Below are 17,008 nucleotides of genomic sequence, written 5' to 3' on the forward strand. Positions count from 1 at the left end.
ATATGTATGATGGGTATATGGGCGCGGTCCTATGGGATCGTGGATATGTATGATGGGTATATGGGCACGGGACTATGGGATGGAGGATAATTAAAATTTGCTATAACTAACCACAGTTAGTTACTATTCCCGGGCAGCGCCGGGCTCTTCAGCTAGTATACATTATAAATCAACATCTGCGCTGCTAGCTGAGCAGGGGAAAACTAACTAAGCAGGCTAATATGGGACAGAAATTAGATACAGGAAACATGATTACATACCAGCGATGCGCTCACAAGGGGAGAAGAGAAATGAGATGCTTCCAGGATGCAGGCTGAGGGAAAATGTAGAACTGGAGGGAAAATGGGGGCAAAAGCTTACCAGAATGCATTGCGATGGAGATTCATAAAGTGAAAGTAAAATAAACACAATAATTCTGCGGACAGAACAATTACGTTTACTCACTTTTGTTGCTTATTATCTGCCACTGTACTGTTCAACCTCCCTTTAACTGTTTATCTCCTTCTGAGGAGTTTAACCCCTGTTACATTAAATCTGTTCAAGTTGTTAACCCTTGTTCTGCCTCTGTTGTGTCACTTCATCCCCCAACCTGCTTACACAGTCACCAAGTGCTAATGGGAGCATGAAGGATGTGGAGACAGATAAATAGGAGGAACAAGACTCTGAGGGAAAATTAAAAAGAGAGAACAGTGTGATAGGTGTCTAAAGAGATGTTTTTATAGCACTCTTAAAAATTTGGAAACTAGGCATAATTTGCTTCATTTGGAGTAGTGCATTCCAGAAAGCTGGCGCAACATGAGAGAAGTCTTCAAGATGCACGTATGAGCTTCAAGTTATGTAAGAAGTCTTAGATCTGTTTCAGAAGGTAGAGCACGGGTAGGGTGGGAGATGGAACTGAGGGAGGAGATGTATGGTGGTGCAGAACTGTACTGAGATGTATAGGTGAGAGTTATAAATTTATATTGTGCTCTGTAGTGGATGGGCAACTAGTGCAAAGACTGACACAAGGTGGGGGCATTGGTGAAGCTGCTGGACAGAAACATGACCCTGGCTGCTGCATTTAAGATGGATTGGAGAGAAGAAAGTTTGGTTAAAGAGAGACCAATCAGTAGAGAGTTGCAGTAGTCCAGGTGAGAATAAATAAGAGTGACAGTAAGAGGTTTTGCAGTTTTGAAGGTGAGAAAAGGCCGGATTCTGGAGATGTTTTGTAGGTGGAGGTGACATGAGCGAGTGATTGGATATAGAGAATAAAGGAATGTTCGGTGTCAAATATGACCCCAAGACAGCGAGCATACTGCTTGGGAGTAATGCTTGGACTACCCAAGGGAATAGCAATATCGGGTATAGGTAGGTTAGTAGAGGGTATAAAAGGACAGATGCCGCCAGGCTCGGCACACTGACGCCATTGCACAGCTCTGTGACACATCGTATTACAGGGAGAGAGTGCTTGTCTAGTCATGTGTGTATAGTATAGCGCATCAGAGGCCTGTAGTGCCGATACTGGTGCTAAAGCTGATCCATCATACTAACAGTCCTTCTAAAGGCTAATTGTTTGCAGCACATACAATCTGCATTTAGCCTAGGGAGGGAGAGAGAGAGTCACAGGAGCAGGAAGAGTGACAGAATAAAGTCTGTAGACAGGGATTAGACCTGTACAGTCTGTTGGCAAATATATAGCTTCATTGTTCGTGGGGGATCAAAAATGAAAACACTTTGATTTATGTGCTTTGAGGTCCTTTTCTGTGTTATAGAACACACCCAAAAATCATTGCAACATTTTCATAGGATACATTTCTCAGCCATACACTATTCTCTAGTGTTCAGTAAATTTCTGTGATCTCTAGAACTGCTTAAAAGCTTTAAAAAATGTGCAGTCCTCCATTTCTCAGACATACAGCACTACGTGGTCTGTGAACATTTCTGTGATGTGTAAACCTGCTGAAAAGCTTGTAAAAATTTTGTAGGCCTCCATTTCTCAGACATGTGTAACAAGGTGGCATGAGGGGGGTAGTTATGGCCGAGTTACTTAAAGGCACAGTCCACAGACAGAGTCCACTGAGCAAACAGTCAGTGACCACAACCGGCCCCTAGTACATAAATAGACAGGACTAGCACAGGACTTCTTCCCATGGGTTAACTTTTCTCCCTCCGGCCACAGTACTCCGGAAAGTAAGGCCAAGAACACGGCTGCGGTCCAACAGGGAATATCTTTTAATAAACATTGATAAAGAAGAAAAAAAAACAATACAATGCTGGCTTATTGCTCTCTCCGTGACACTATCCACGGCCGTACCCACAACAGCCATAGTAGGCAAAGTTAAGCAGTAGTCCACTCGCTGTGATCTGGACGCTTATAGTTCCTTTAGTGAGGGGCCCTTCCGAAGTCCTGGGGCCCGTGTTATGGTCCTTAAGTCCTTAGTCTGGGGCAGCTGATCTTCTCCCTCCTGGGAGTCTGGCAATGCCCCGGCTCAGTTCACACACCTCTCCAGGCCAACATGGCTGGGCTACTGACCAGGAGCAGCAGGTTTGTATTTTCTGCTGATGGCCCAGCCATTATCATTAACTCCTTGCTTTCCCTAATTCTACAACAGTGACACTTAAATGAACATGGCAAAACAGGGCAAACACAGCACAGCACATTACAATCGGAACAATGCAAACACAGAAGTCAGTGCATTAAAACTACATGACATATGCAGTGCAATACATATATCCATAACATAAGCAATTTCAAGGAGAACTTCCCAATATGAAATAATATGACCATATTTGCAAGGTAATACACAGTAGTACACAGTAGGATAACATATACAGAGTGGAAACAGGGCCACATAGGCTCTGCATGAGGGAGGGGCAAACAAGGTTCTCCGCCACCTCCTTACACATGCAGTGTTACATGGTCTGTGAACATTTTTTGATCTGTAAAACTGCAAAAAAAGCTTTTAAAAATGTTTGTAGGCCTCCATTTCTCAGACATGCAGTGTTATGTGGTCTGTGAACATTTATGTGAGCTCTAAAACTGAGAAAAAGCATTGAAACATTTTTCTGGATTGAGTTTGATTGTCATCCATACACTTTTGCGTTCTCTCTGTTACATGACCAGGGCCAGACTGGGACAAAAAAACAGCCCACACACTATAACACTCCCCCCACACCGGATCAGTGGATTTTGCTATATTTTGTTGTGCCCTTCAACACTCCTCTTAAAGACGTTATTTGAAGAGCCATGTGCGAATGCCACTGCAGTGCACATGATCGACCTCTTCTTTAGAGCGCCGGTTCTCGGGATCATGGGGATCCCAGCGGTCAGACCCCAGAGACTACATAGGTCTCATGATAGGGGATTACTTGGCATAATCCATTTAAATGGGTTTTCCAATATTTACACTGTATTTTTTGGACTAAGATGCACCTAGGTTTTGGAGGAGGAAATTAGGGGAAAAAACTGAAGCAAAAAATGTGGTCAATTCTGTACTTAATATCCCCTATCCTGGTAAATTTGGCCCCTCACCCCCATCCTGATACACATGGCCCCCTCATCCCTGGCCTGGTATGCATGGCTCCTCATCCCTATCCTGGTAAATATGGTCCCCTCATCACCATCCTGATACACATGGCCCCCTCATTCCTCGCCTGGTATGCATGGCTCCTCATTCCTATCCTGGTAAATATAGTCCCCTCATCCCCATCCTGATACACATGGCCCCCTCATTCCTGGCCTGGTAAATATAGTCCCCTCATCCTCATCCTGATACACATGGCCCCCTCATCTCTGGCCTGGTATGCATGGCTCCTCATCCCTATCCTGGTAAATATGGTCCCCTCATCCCCATCCTGATACACATGGCCCCCTCATTCCTGGCCTGGTAAATATAGTCCCCTCATCCTCATCCTGATACACATGGCCCCCTCATCTCCTGCCTGGTATGCATGGCTCCTCATCCCTATCCTGGTAAATATGGCCCCCTCATCCCCATCCTGATACACATGGCACCCTCATCCCTGTCCTGGTATGCATGGCTCCTCATCCCTATCCTGGTAAATATGGTCCCCTCATCCCCATCCTGATACACATGGCCCCCTCATCCCTGGCCTGGTATGCATGCCTCCTCATCTCTATCCTGGCAGGAATGATTGCCCTCATCCCTATACTGATATGCAGGGGCCCCATCTTGTCCTAGTTTGCATGGCCCCATCCCTATCCTGGTATGCAGGGCCCAATCTCGTCCTAGTATGCCTGGCTCCTCTTCCCTATCCTGGTAGGAATGGTCCACCTCATCCTTATCCCTATATTGGTATGCAGGGTCCCCATCTCATCAAAGCATGCATGGCCCCATCCCTATTCTGGTATGCAGGGCTCCATCCTTTACCTGTTATGATTGACTCCCATCCTTATCCTGGTATGCCAGGGATGAGGAGGCATGAATACCATGATGGGGATGAGGGCTATGCATTCCAGGATAGGGATGAGGAGCCATGCATGCTAGGACAAGATGGGGCCCTGCATACCAGGATAGGGATGGGGCCATGCATACCAGGATAAGGAAAGGATCATATCAAGATAAGGATGGGGCCATGCGTACCAAGAAGGGGGTGGGGGCCAATCATACCAGAATAAGGATGGGACCAATCATACCAGTAACGGGATGGGGGGGCCAATTATACCGGGATGCTAAAAAGAAATGAATACTCATTGCAATCCAGGTCCATGGGGGTGGAATGCAGTGAAAATTCATTTCTATTTAGCAGTGGGCACAGGAGTTAGCCGTAGCCGCTTGCTCCTGCCTCTGTAACTCACTGCTCCGCCGATGCCGCTCCCACACCTCCCCACCACAGTCGGTTCATCCGGACTATAAGACGCACCCCCATTTTCCTCCACATTTCGGGAGGAAAAAAGTGCATCTTATAGTCCGAAAAATACAATATTTTTTATTTTCCCACAGTATTCCTGAAAATAATAAACCAATATTAACCCTCCCAAAGACCAATGTCACCTCTCCAACAACAGGAAAGGAGTGGTACTGTGCAGTGTATATATACAGGACAGGAAAAGTGGTACTGAGCAGCAGAGCTGCCACTAGGAATTTTGGGGCCCCATACTGGCAAAATTTTGGGGCCTCCTTGAGACTCCGCCCAGACTCTACCCCAGCTCCGCCTCCACCCTTCGAACCTTCCACAGTCCCACCGCTCACTCTTGGAAAAACTCAACTTCTCCACCACGTCCTTATCAATCAGATATTAACAGTTGTCATCAAACACCAGATCACATACATAGCCAGCAGATTTTATTCTGGCCAAAAGATTTTTTAGGCCACCACCACGACACGGTAGACTCTTTTGGCCGGACCCTACTCTATTTTAACTTATTAAATATAAATATATTTTTATGTATTTTTCTTAAAGGGAATGAGTCACATACATTTTTTTTAAATGACCATTAATGCAACATACAAAGGACAAATACCGTCACACCATGACCAGACCACATAATACCACCACATACTGACCTATAATACCACATACAAGGGGCAAATGCCATCACACCAGGACAAGACCACATAGTGACCAAATAATACCACATACAAGGAACAAATATCACCACACTATGACCAGACCACATAGTACCACCACATAGTGACTGAATACTACAATACTGATCATTAATAAAACAAAAACACAATACTAAGTGACATTATACACAGGAATTCTGTATTTACTATCAGTGTACTGGTAATACGGTGATCACCAGTGACATTATACACAGAAGCTCTGTACATAGTATACGGTGTCAGTGTACAGGTAATACAGTGATCACTGGTGACATTATACACAGGAGCTCTGTATATAGTGTACAGGTAATACAGTGATCACCAGTAACATTATACACAGGAGCTCTGCATACAGTGTCAGTGTACAGATAATATAGTGATCACTGGTGACATTATACACAGGAGCTCTGTACAGAGTATACAGTGTATAGCGTTAGTGTACAGGTAACACACTGACTCACCAGTGACGTCTCTAGCTGAAGTCCTTCATCTTTGCTTTTCTTTTTCATGCAGTGCAGACCGCCATCACTTGTTCCAGCCAGAACTCATCTCTGCATAAAATAACACATAGTTACCTAGAGCATGACTTCCAGAGCATATTCCCCACTTTTTTCCTTTCATCTACACTACACATCTGAATACAGATATGCAACCACCAGTAATACATAATTGGTTATTATGCAACCCACCATTCCAAATATAAATTAGAATCTGCCACTGAGCCCCTTCTAGCTATACCTAGCCACTTTCCCCACCTAATAAATATATTAATTAATAATTAATTAGCATCTGTACTCTTTCCCCCAATTTATTACCAGTGACTGCATACTCAATTCCCCCCACTATGTACCTCCTGCTCCCCCGACTCATATTTACATGCCCCTTCCCCCCAGCCCTGCCCTGTATATACACCATAATCCACATCAGTGCAGGCAGATGGCGGCCCCCCAGTCCCTGTATATACATCCACATCAGCGTAGGCAGATGGCGGCCCCCCCAGTCCCTGTATATACATCCACATCAGTGCAGGCAGATGGCGGGCCCCCCAGTCCCTGTATATACATTCACATCAGCCCAGGCATATGGCGGCCCCCCAGTCCCTGTATATACATTCACATCAGCGCAGGCAGATGGTGGCCTCCCCAGCCCTGCCCTGTATCTACATCATGATCCACATCAGCACAGGCAGATGGTGGCCCCCCAGTCCCTGTATATACATCCACATCAGTGCAGGCAGATGGAGGCCCCCCAGTCCCTGTATAAACATCCACACCAGTGCAGGCAGATGGCGGTCCCCCCAGCCCTGGCCTGTATATACATCATGATCCACATCAGTGCAGGCAGATGGTGGCCCCCCCAGTCCTGCCCTGTATATACATCCACATCAGCGCAGGCAGATGGCGGCCCCCCAGTCCCTGTATATACATCCACATCAGTGCAGGCAGATGGCGGCCCCCAATCCCTGTATATACATCCACATCAGCGCAGGCAGATGGCGGGCCCCCCAGTCCCTGTATATACATCCACATCAGCATAGGCAGACGGCGGACCCCCCAGTCCCTGTATATACATCCACATCAGTGCAGGCAGATGGCGGCCCCCTAGTCCTTGTATATACATCCACATCAGTGCAGGCAGATGGCGGCCCCCCAGTCTCTATATATACATCCACATCAGCATAGGCAGATGGCGGCCCCCCCAGTCCCTGTATATACATCCACATCAGTGCAGGCAGATGGCGGCCCCCCAGTCCCTGTATATACATTCACATCAGCCCAGGCAGATGGCGCCCCCCAGCCCTGCCCTGTATATACATCATGATCCACATCAGCATAGGCAGATGGCGGCCCCCCCAAGTCCCTGTATATACATCCACATCAGTGCAGGCAGATGGCGGCCCCCCCAGTCCCTGTATATACATCCACATCAGTGCAGGCAGATGGCGGCCCCCCAGTCCCTGTATATACATCCACATCAGCATAGGCAGATGGCGGCCCCCCCAAATCCCTGTATATACATCCACATCAGTGCAGGCAGATGGCGGCCCCCCCAGTCCCTGTATATACATCCACATCAGTGCAGGCAGATGGTGGCCCCCCAGTCCCTGTATATACATCCACATCAGCATAGGCAGATGGCGGCCCCCCCAGTCCCTGTATATACATCCACATCAGTGCAGGCAGATGGCGGCCCCCCAGTCCCTGTATATACATTCACATCGCCCAGGCAGATGGCGCCCCCCAGCCCTGCCCTGTATATACATCATGATCCACATCAGCGCAGGCAGATGGCGGCCCCCCCAGTCCCTGTGTATACATCCACATCAGTGCAGGCAGATGGCGGCCCCCCAGTCCCTGTATATACATCCACATCAGCATAGGCAGATGGCGGCCCCCCCAAATCCCTGTATATACATCCACATCAGTGCCGGCAGATGGCGGCCCCCCCAGTCCCTGTATATACATCCACATCAGTGCAGGCAGATGGTGGCCCCCCAGTCCCTGTATATACATCCACATCAGCATAGGCAGATGGCGGCCCCCCCAGTCCCTGTATATACATCCACATCAGTGCAGGCAGATGGCGGCCCCCCAGTCCCTGTATATACATTCACATCGCCCAGGCAGATGGCGCCCCCCCAGCCCTGCCCTGTATATACATCATGATCCACATCAGCGCAGGCAGATGGCGGCCCCCCCAGTCCCTGTATATACATCCACATCAGTGCAGGCAGATGGCGGCCCCCCAGTCCCTGTATAAACATCCACACCAGTGCAGGGAGATGGCGGTCCCCCCAGCCCTGGCCTGTATATACATCATGATCCACATCAGCGCAGGCAGATGGCGGCCCCCCAGTTCTGCCCTGTATATACATCCACAACAGCGCAGGCAGATGGCGGCCCCCCCAGTCCCTGTATATACATCCACATCAGTGCAGGCAGATGGCAGCCCCCAGTCCCTGTATATACATCCACATCAGCATAGGCAGATGGCGGCCCCCCCAGTCCTGCCCTGTATATACATCCACATCAGTGCAGGCAGATGGTGGCCCCCAGTCCTGCCCTGTATACACATCCACATCAGTGCAGGCAGATGGCGGCCCCCCAGTCCTGCCCTGTATATACATCCACATCAGTGCAGGCAGATGGCGGCCCCCCAGTCCTGCCCTGTATATACATCCACATCAGCGCAGGCAGATGGCGGCCCCCCAGTCCTGCCCTGTATATACATCCACATCAGTGCAGGCAGATGGCAGCCCCCCCAGTCCCTGTATATACATCCACATTAGTGCAGGCAGATGGTGGCCCCCCAGTCCTGCCCTGTTTATACATCCACATCAGCGCAGGTAGATAGCGGCCCCCCCAGCTCTGCCCTGTATATACATCATGATCCACATCAGCGCAGGCAGATGTCGGCCCTCCCGGTCCTGCCCTGTATATACATCCACATCAGTGCAGGCAGATGGCAGCCCCCCCAGTCCCTGTATATACATCCACATTAGTGCAGGCAGATGGTGGCCCCCCAGTCCTGCCCTGTATATACATCCACATCAGTGCAGGCAGATGGCGGCCCCCCCGTCCTGCCCTGTATATACATCCACATCAGCACAGGTAGATGGCGGCCCCCCCCAGCTCTGCCCTGTATATACATCATGATCCACATCAGCGCAGGCAGATGGCGGCCCTCCCGGTCCTGCCCTGTATACACATCCACATCAGCGCAGGCAGATGGCGGCCCCCCAGTCCTGCCCTGTATATACATCCACATCAGCGCAGGCAGATGGCGGCCCTCCCGGTCCTGCCCTGTATATACATCCACATCAGTGCAGGCAGATGGCAGCCCCCCCAGTCCCTGTATATACATCCACATCAGTGCAGGCAGATGGCGGCCCTCCCGGTCCTGCCCTGTATATACATCCACATCAGCATAGGCAGATGGCGGCCCCCCCAGTCCCTGTATATACATCCACATCAGTGCAGGCAGATGGCGGCCCCCCAGTCCCTGTATATACATTCACATCAGCCCAGGCAGATGGCGCCCCCCAGCCCTGCCCTGTATATACATCATGATCCACATCAGCATAGGCAGATGGCGGCCCCCCCAGTCCCTGTATATACATCCACATCAGTGCAGGCAGATGGCGGCCCCCCCAGTCCCTGTATATACATCCACATCAGTGCAGGCAGATGGCGGCCCCCCAGTCCCTGTATATACATCCACATCAGCATAGGCAGATGGCGGCCCCCCGAAATCCCTGTATATACATCCACATCAGTGCAGGCAGATGGCGGCCCCCCAGTCCCTGTATATACATCCACATCAGTGCAGGCAGATGGCGGCCCCCCAGTCCCTGTATATACATCCACATCAGCATAGGCAGATGGCGGCCCCCCCAGTCCCTGTATATACATCCACATCAGTGCAGGCAGATGGCGGCCCCCCAGTCCCTGTATATACATTCACATCGCCCAGGCAGATGGCGCCCCCCCAGCCCTGCCCTGTATATACATCATGATCCACATCAGCGCAGGCAGATGGCGGCCCCCCCAGTCCCTGTGTATACATCCACATCAGTGCAGGCAGATGGCGGCCCCCCAGTCCCTGTATATACATCCACATCAGCATAGGCAGATGGCGGCCCCCCCAAATCCCTGTATATACATCCACATCAGTGCAGGCAGATGGCGGCCCCCCCAGTCCCTGTATATACATCCACATCAGTGCAGGCAGATGGCGGCCCCCCAGTCCCTGTATATACATCCACATCAGCATAGGCAGATGGCGGCCCCCCCAGTCCCTGTATATACATCCACATCAGTGCAGGCAGATGGCGGCCCCCCAGTCCCTGTATATACATTCACATCGCCCAGGCAGATGGCGCCCCCCCAGCCCTGCCCTGTATATACATCATGATCCACATCAGCACAGGTAGATGGCGGCCCCCCCAGTCCCTGTATATACATTCACATCAGTGCAGGCAGATGGCGGCCCCCCAGTCCCTGTATAAACATCCACACCAGTGCAGGCAGATGGCGGTCCACCCAGCCCTGGCCTGTATATACATCATGATCCACATCAGCGCAGGCAGATGGCGGCCCCCCAGTTCTGCCCTGTATATACATCCACAACAGCGCAGGCACATGGCGGCCCCCCAGTCCCTGTATATACATCCACATCAGTGCAGGCAGATGGCAGCCCCCCAGTCCCTGTATATACATCCACATCAGCATAGGCAGATGGCGGCCCCCCCAGTCCTGCCCTGTATATACATCCACATCAGTGCAGGCAGATGGTGGCCCCCAGTCCTGCCCTGTATACACATCCACATCAGTGCAGGCAGATGGCGGCCCCCCAGTCCTGCCCTGTATATACATCCACATCAGTGCAGGCAGATGGCGGCCCCCCAGTCCTGCCCTGTATATACATCCACATCAGCGCAGGCAGATGGCGGCCCCCCAGTCCTGCCCTGTATATACATCCACATCAGTGCAGGCAGATGGCAGCCCCCCCCAGTCCCTGTATATACATCCACATTAGTGCAGGCAGATGGTGGCCCCCCAGTCCTGCCCTGTTTATACATCCACATCAGCGCAGGTAGATAGCGGCCCCCCCAGCTCTGCCCTGTATATACATCATGATCCACATCAGCGCAGGCAGATGTCGGCCCTCCCGGTCCTGCCCTGTATATACATCCACATCAGTGCAGGCAGATGGCAGCCCCCCCAGTCCCTGTATATACATCCACATTAGTGCAGGCAGATGGTGGCCCCCCAGTCCTGCCCTGTATATACATCCACATCAGTGCAGGCAGATGGCGGCCCCCCCGTCCTGCCCTGTATATACATCCACATCAGCACAGGTAGATGGCGGCCCCCCCCAGCTCTGCCCTGTATATACATCATGATCCACATCAGCGCAGGCAGATGGCGGCCCTCCCGGTCCTGCCCTGTATACACATCCACATCAGCGCAGGCAGATGGCGGCCCCCCAGTCCTGCCCTGTATATACATCCACATCAGCGCAGGCAGATGGCGGCCCTCCCGGTCCTGCCCTGTATATACATCCACATCAGTGCAGGCAGATGGCAGCCCCCCCAGTCCCTGTATATACATCCACATTAGTGCAGGCAGATGGTGGCCCCCAGTCCTGCCCTGTGTATACATCCACATCAGCGCAGGTAGATAGCGGCCCCCCCAGCTATGCCCTGTATATACATCATGATCCACATCAGCGCAGGCAGATGGCGGCCCTCCCGGTCCTGCCCTGTATATGCATCCACATCAGTGCAGGCAGATGGCAGCCCCCCCAGTCCCTGTATATACATCCACATTAGTGCAGGCAGATGGTGGCCCCCCAGTCCTGCCCTGTATATACATCCACATCAGTGCAGGCAGATGGCGGCCCCCCCCAGCTCTGCCCTGTATATACATCATGATCCACATCAGCGCAGGCAGATGGTGGCCCCCCCAGTCCTGCCCTGCATATACGTCCACATCAGCAACGGCAGCCCTCCCAGTCCTGCCCTGTATATACATCCACATCAGTGCAGGCAGATGGCGGCCCCCCCGTCCCTGTATATACGTCTACATCAGTGCAGGCAGATGGCGGCCCCCAGTCCTGCCCTGTATATACATCCACATCAGTGCAGGCAGATGGCGGCCCCCCCAGCTTTGCCCTGTATATACATCATGATCAACATCAGCGCAGGTAGATGGCGGCCCCCCCAGTCCTGCCATGTATATACATCCACATCAGTGCAGGCAGATGGCGGCCCCCCAGTCCCTGTATATACATCCACATCAGTGCAGGCAGTTGGCCCCCCAGTCCTGCCCTGTATATATCCACATCAGTGCATGCAGATGGTGGCCCCCCAGCCCTGCCCTGTATATACATCCACATCAGTGCACTGACTGCAGGCAGATGGCGCCCCCCAGCCTCTTTTACCTCACCCCCGACCCCGGCCAAGGCCCACACCGCTTTGAATGAACTTACTGGACCTGTCCTGAACTTCAGCCTGCCCTGAGCCCGGCGTGCGGGGGTAGGAGTAGAGTCGCACAGCAGCTCCCACTGCCCAGCCTCCTCTAGATAGATTCCTGCTTCCTGGCCTGGGTTGGTGAACGCGGCGACACCGATGATAGGCCAGTGTCTGTGCCGTGCAGCGTTACGTCACGGCATGTTCTTAACCCCTAGGGTGCCGCCCCAAAAACCTTTGGAACCGCTGCCGCCGTACCAACAAATTTAACGGGCCGGCGGCAGGAAAAAAGAGGCCGGTGGACGCCGCATTATCTGGCAAGCAGCCAGAGGAGCGGGCGCCGCCAGCCAGCGGCCCACAACTGGATGATAAATAGTGGCCCAGCGGGAAAATGCCTGGTTGGGTAAGTTACCAATCCGGGCCTGTACATGACTGTGGAGTAAACTCACAAATAACTGCTTTGATTGCTATTGGTGATCAGCTTTTTCCTTTCATTAAAAATAAACTTGGTTTCAAGAGATCTAGCAATTACAAAATGCGTAAGGCGTGCAATAAGGGACGGGGAAGTGGAAGTGCTAATGATGGATTACGCAGATTGACATGTGCAACTACAGCTGTTGCTGGAACTCAAGACACACGCCCATCCACGACACATACTGTAGGTTAATGTCCCACTTTGCAGGGAGGCACAGTACACCACTTTTGAAACCAAAGCAGTGTGAACAGTTAGTCAGTTAGATAGCAGACAATGCTTCCAGCAGGTTTGGCAACAGTCTTAACAACAAGAATTAGCGGCAACTGTGTCTGGTCATCATAATCCTCCTTCTTGTCCCAAATTTGCTGTTCCTCACCATCATGTTCTTGTGGCCATGACTGCTATAAGTTTTGTGCATCACTTAACTGCATTCCCTCCTGTTCCTCTTGGAACAAGCAGGGTGAGAGGCCACAGTCACTAAATAATGTTACAAAATAGCTCTTCAGAGTGTCCTAGTATGGGAACACTAGTCTTGTGGGACTCAACTAGGAGGGAGCAAGGAGGACCAGGGTGAGGGTTACGTAACCCAGAATCATAGAATCGTAGAGTTGGAAGGGACCTCCTGGGCCATCTGGTCCAAACCCCTGCTCAAAGCAGGATTTGCTAAATCATCCCAGTCAGATGTCTGTCCAGCCTCTGTTTGAAGACTTCCATTGAAGGAGAACTCACCACTTCTCGTGGCAGCCTGTTCTACTCATTGATCACTCTAACTGTCAAAAAGTTTTTTCTAATATCTAATCTGTGTCTACTCCCATTCAGTTTCATCCCATTGCTTCTAGTCTTTCCTTGTGCAAATGAGAATAAAGATGATCCTTCTACAATGTGACAGCCCTTAAGATATTTGTAGACAGCTATTAAGTCTCCTCTCAGTCTTCTCTTTTGGAAACTAAACATTCCCAAATCCTGCAACCTTTCCTCATAAGGCAGGGTTTGCAGACCGGTCACCATTCTGGTCGCTCTTTTCTGAACTTGCTCCAGTTTGTTGATGTCTTTTTTAAAATGTGGTGCCCAAAACTGGACACAATATTCCAGATGAGGTCTGACCAAAGAGGAGTAGAGGGCAATAATGACTTCACGTGATCTAGACTGTATGCTTCTGTTAATACATCCTAGAACTGCATTTGCCTTTTTTGCTGCTGCATCACACTGTTGATTCATATTCAGTCTGTGATCTATTAGTATACCCAAGTCTTTTTCACATGTGCTGTTGCTTAGCCCTATTCCTCCCATTCTGTATATGCTTTTTTCATTTTTATTGCCCAGATGTAGTACTTTGCATTTTTCCCTGTTAAAAACCATTCTATTAGTTGCTGCCCACAGCAAATTTAATCAGTTTACCCTCAATTCCTTCATCTAAATCATTGATAAAGATGTTGAACAATACAGGGCCCAGGACAGAGCCCTGTGATACCCCACTTGAGACATTCTTCCAACTGGATGTGCAGCCATTTACAACCACTCTTTGGGTCCGATCACTAAACCAGTTATGAATCCACCTAACAGTTGCCTTGTCCATTCCATACTTAGTCATTTTTTCAATAAGGATTGTATGAGAGACTTTGTCAAATGCTTTGCTGAAGTCAAGATATACTATATCTACAGCATTTCCTTGATCCACCCAATCAGTGATTCCGTCATAGAAGGAAATTAAGTTAGTCTGACATGACTTATTAGTTACAAACCCATGCTGACTCTGTTTAATCACTTCATTCTTATCCAGGTACTGACATACATGTTGTTTAATAATTTGTTCAAAGATCTTTCCTGGTATAGAAGTCAGAATCACCGGCCTATAGTTGCCTGGGTCCACCTTCTTCCCCTTTTTGAAGATAAGAACAACATTTGCTCTTCTCCAGTCTTCTGGGACTTCTCCTGTTCTACAAGAATTTTCAAAGATTATGGAGAGGGGTTCAAAAATTTCTTCTGCTATCTCCTTCAGTACTCTGGGGTGTAATTCATCTGGACCTGGAGAATTGAATTCATTTAGGTTAGCTAAGTGTTTCCTCACTATCTTTCTGCTTATAGATATCCTGGATTCTTCTATTCCCTTAATAGGACAGTGAAGAACAGTTGATGTTACATTTCTTTTCTGAGAGAAAACAGATGCAAAATAGGAATTTAAAAGTTCGGCCTTCTCAACATCCTGTCTTACCATTTCATCATTTTCATCCTGTAAAAATCCTATAGCATCTTTGACTTTTCTTTTACTTTTGACATATCCCCAAAATCCTTTATTATTGCTTTTGACATCTCTTGCAAGCCTCAATTCATTGTCAGATTTAGATAATCTGATTTGTGCACTGCAGGTTCTGCAGACATTATATTCTTCTTTAGATATGCCTCCCTCTTTCCATTTTATAAACATTTTTTTCTTCCTTTTTAGTATGTGCTTAAGTTCTGTGTTCATCCATCCTGGTTTCCTTAAATGCTTCCTATTCTTCTCTCTTTTCGGAATTGTTAACAATTGTGCTTTGAGAATTTCATTTTTCAAGATTTCCCATCCTTCCTGGACATTTTTGTCTTTAAGGATATCCAGCCATTGGATCCCTCCAATTCTCTTTCTGAATCCCTTAAAATCTGCCTTTCTGAAATCTAACCTTGAAGTCTGAGTCTTCACAGGTCTTCCTCCTCTAGTTATCCAAAATTCTAAAATAGCATGGTCGCTACCTCCTAGGGTCCCAGCCACTTTTACCTCCTCAACCATTTCCTCCCTGTTTATAAGGATTAGATCCAAGGTAGCAGTTCCCCTTGTGTTCTCATCTACCTTTTGGAAGATAAAGTTGTCAGCAAGAGAGGATAAGAATTTCCTTGACCTGTTAGTTTTGCCTGAGAGAGATTCCCAACAAATGTCTGGATAGTTGAAATCTCCCATGACAACTATGTCATATTTTTTGGAGAACTTGGCCATTTGATGCATAAAGTGTTCATTCATATGTTCAGCTTGCACAGGCGGCCTGTAGTAAATGCCTACAATGGTGTCCTTTCCATTGTTCTGTCCTTGTATTCTTACCCAAACAGTTTCCACAGAACTCCCAGTCTCTGAAGCTTCAATCTCTGTGCAGATATACACGTTTCTAACATACAATGCGACACCCCCTCCTCGTTTATCAAGTCTGTTTCTTGCAAATAAGTTGTATCCTTCTAGTCTTGTATTCCAATCATGTGTATCGTCCCACCAAGTTTCAGTGATTCCAATGACATCATATTTCTTTTCCTGCGTTAGTAGTTCCAATTCTCCTTGTTTGTTGCCCATGCTTTGTGCATTAGTATAGAAACATTTTAGTTTGTGATTGTTTTCTCTTTCTCCAATATTTGTATTATTTAGATTCTTTTGTCTTTGTTCTTACTTTCCACTTCTAATAGCAGAGTTCTCAATAGCATTTGTCAGGTGTATGGCTTTTTCTGGTCTTTTGCTTCCCTTCCCATGTTGTTCTAGTTTAAAGCTCTCCTTACAAGTGTAGCAAGGCGACTTCCAAATACTTGTTTTCCAGTCTTCGCAAGGTGCACCCCTTCTCTAGCAAGTAGTCCATCGTATAGGTAATTCACTCCGTGATCCAGAAATCCAAATCGTTGCTGACGGCACCATCGACGTAGCCAGTTGTTCACCTGCAGAATCTTATTCCACCTCCTTGTTCCATGGCCATCCACTGGGAGGATGGAAGAGAAGATCACCTGCGCTCCCAGTTCTTTCACTTTCTTGCCTAAGTCTTCAAAGTCTCTGCAGATGGTTTCCAGGTCATTTCTTGCAGTGTCATTTGTCCCCACATGTAGTAGCAGGAATGTGTAGTCATCTGTAGGTCTGAAGAGTCCTGATATCCTGTCAGACACATCTTTAATTTTTGCACCTGGAAGACAGCACATTTCTCTTGAAGTTATATCCGGTCTGCAGATAGCGGCCTCTGTTCCTCTCAGCAGGGAATCCCCCATGACCACCACTCTCCGTTTCTTCTT

The 17,008-nt window shown here is 49.1% G+C and overlaps 1 long non-coding RNA gene across 1 annotated transcript in view; it reads right to left on the reverse strand.

Annotated features, from left to right (window-relative positions):
- Positions 1–2,188: 2,188 nt before the first annotated feature.
- Positions 2,189–17,008, reverse strand: part of LOC141074269 (uncharacterized) — a 47,961-nt gene continuing 33,141 nt past the window's right edge. Inside the window, exon 3 of the long non-coding RNA XR_012227169.1 lies at positions 2,189–6,100. This is a non-coding gene — a long non-coding RNA (uncharacterized lncRNA). The remainder of the gene's footprint in view (positions 6,101–17,008) is intronic.

This window comes from Dendrobates tinctorius, unplaced genomic scaffold (genome assembly GCF_039654945.1).
Source record: "Dendrobates tinctorius isolate UK_male_01 unplaced genomic scaffold, ASM3965494v1 ptg000014l, whole genome shotgun sequence".
Classification (NCBI taxonomy): domain Eukaryota; kingdom Metazoa; phylum Chordata; class Amphibia; order Anura; family Dendrobatidae; genus Dendrobates; species Dendrobates tinctorius.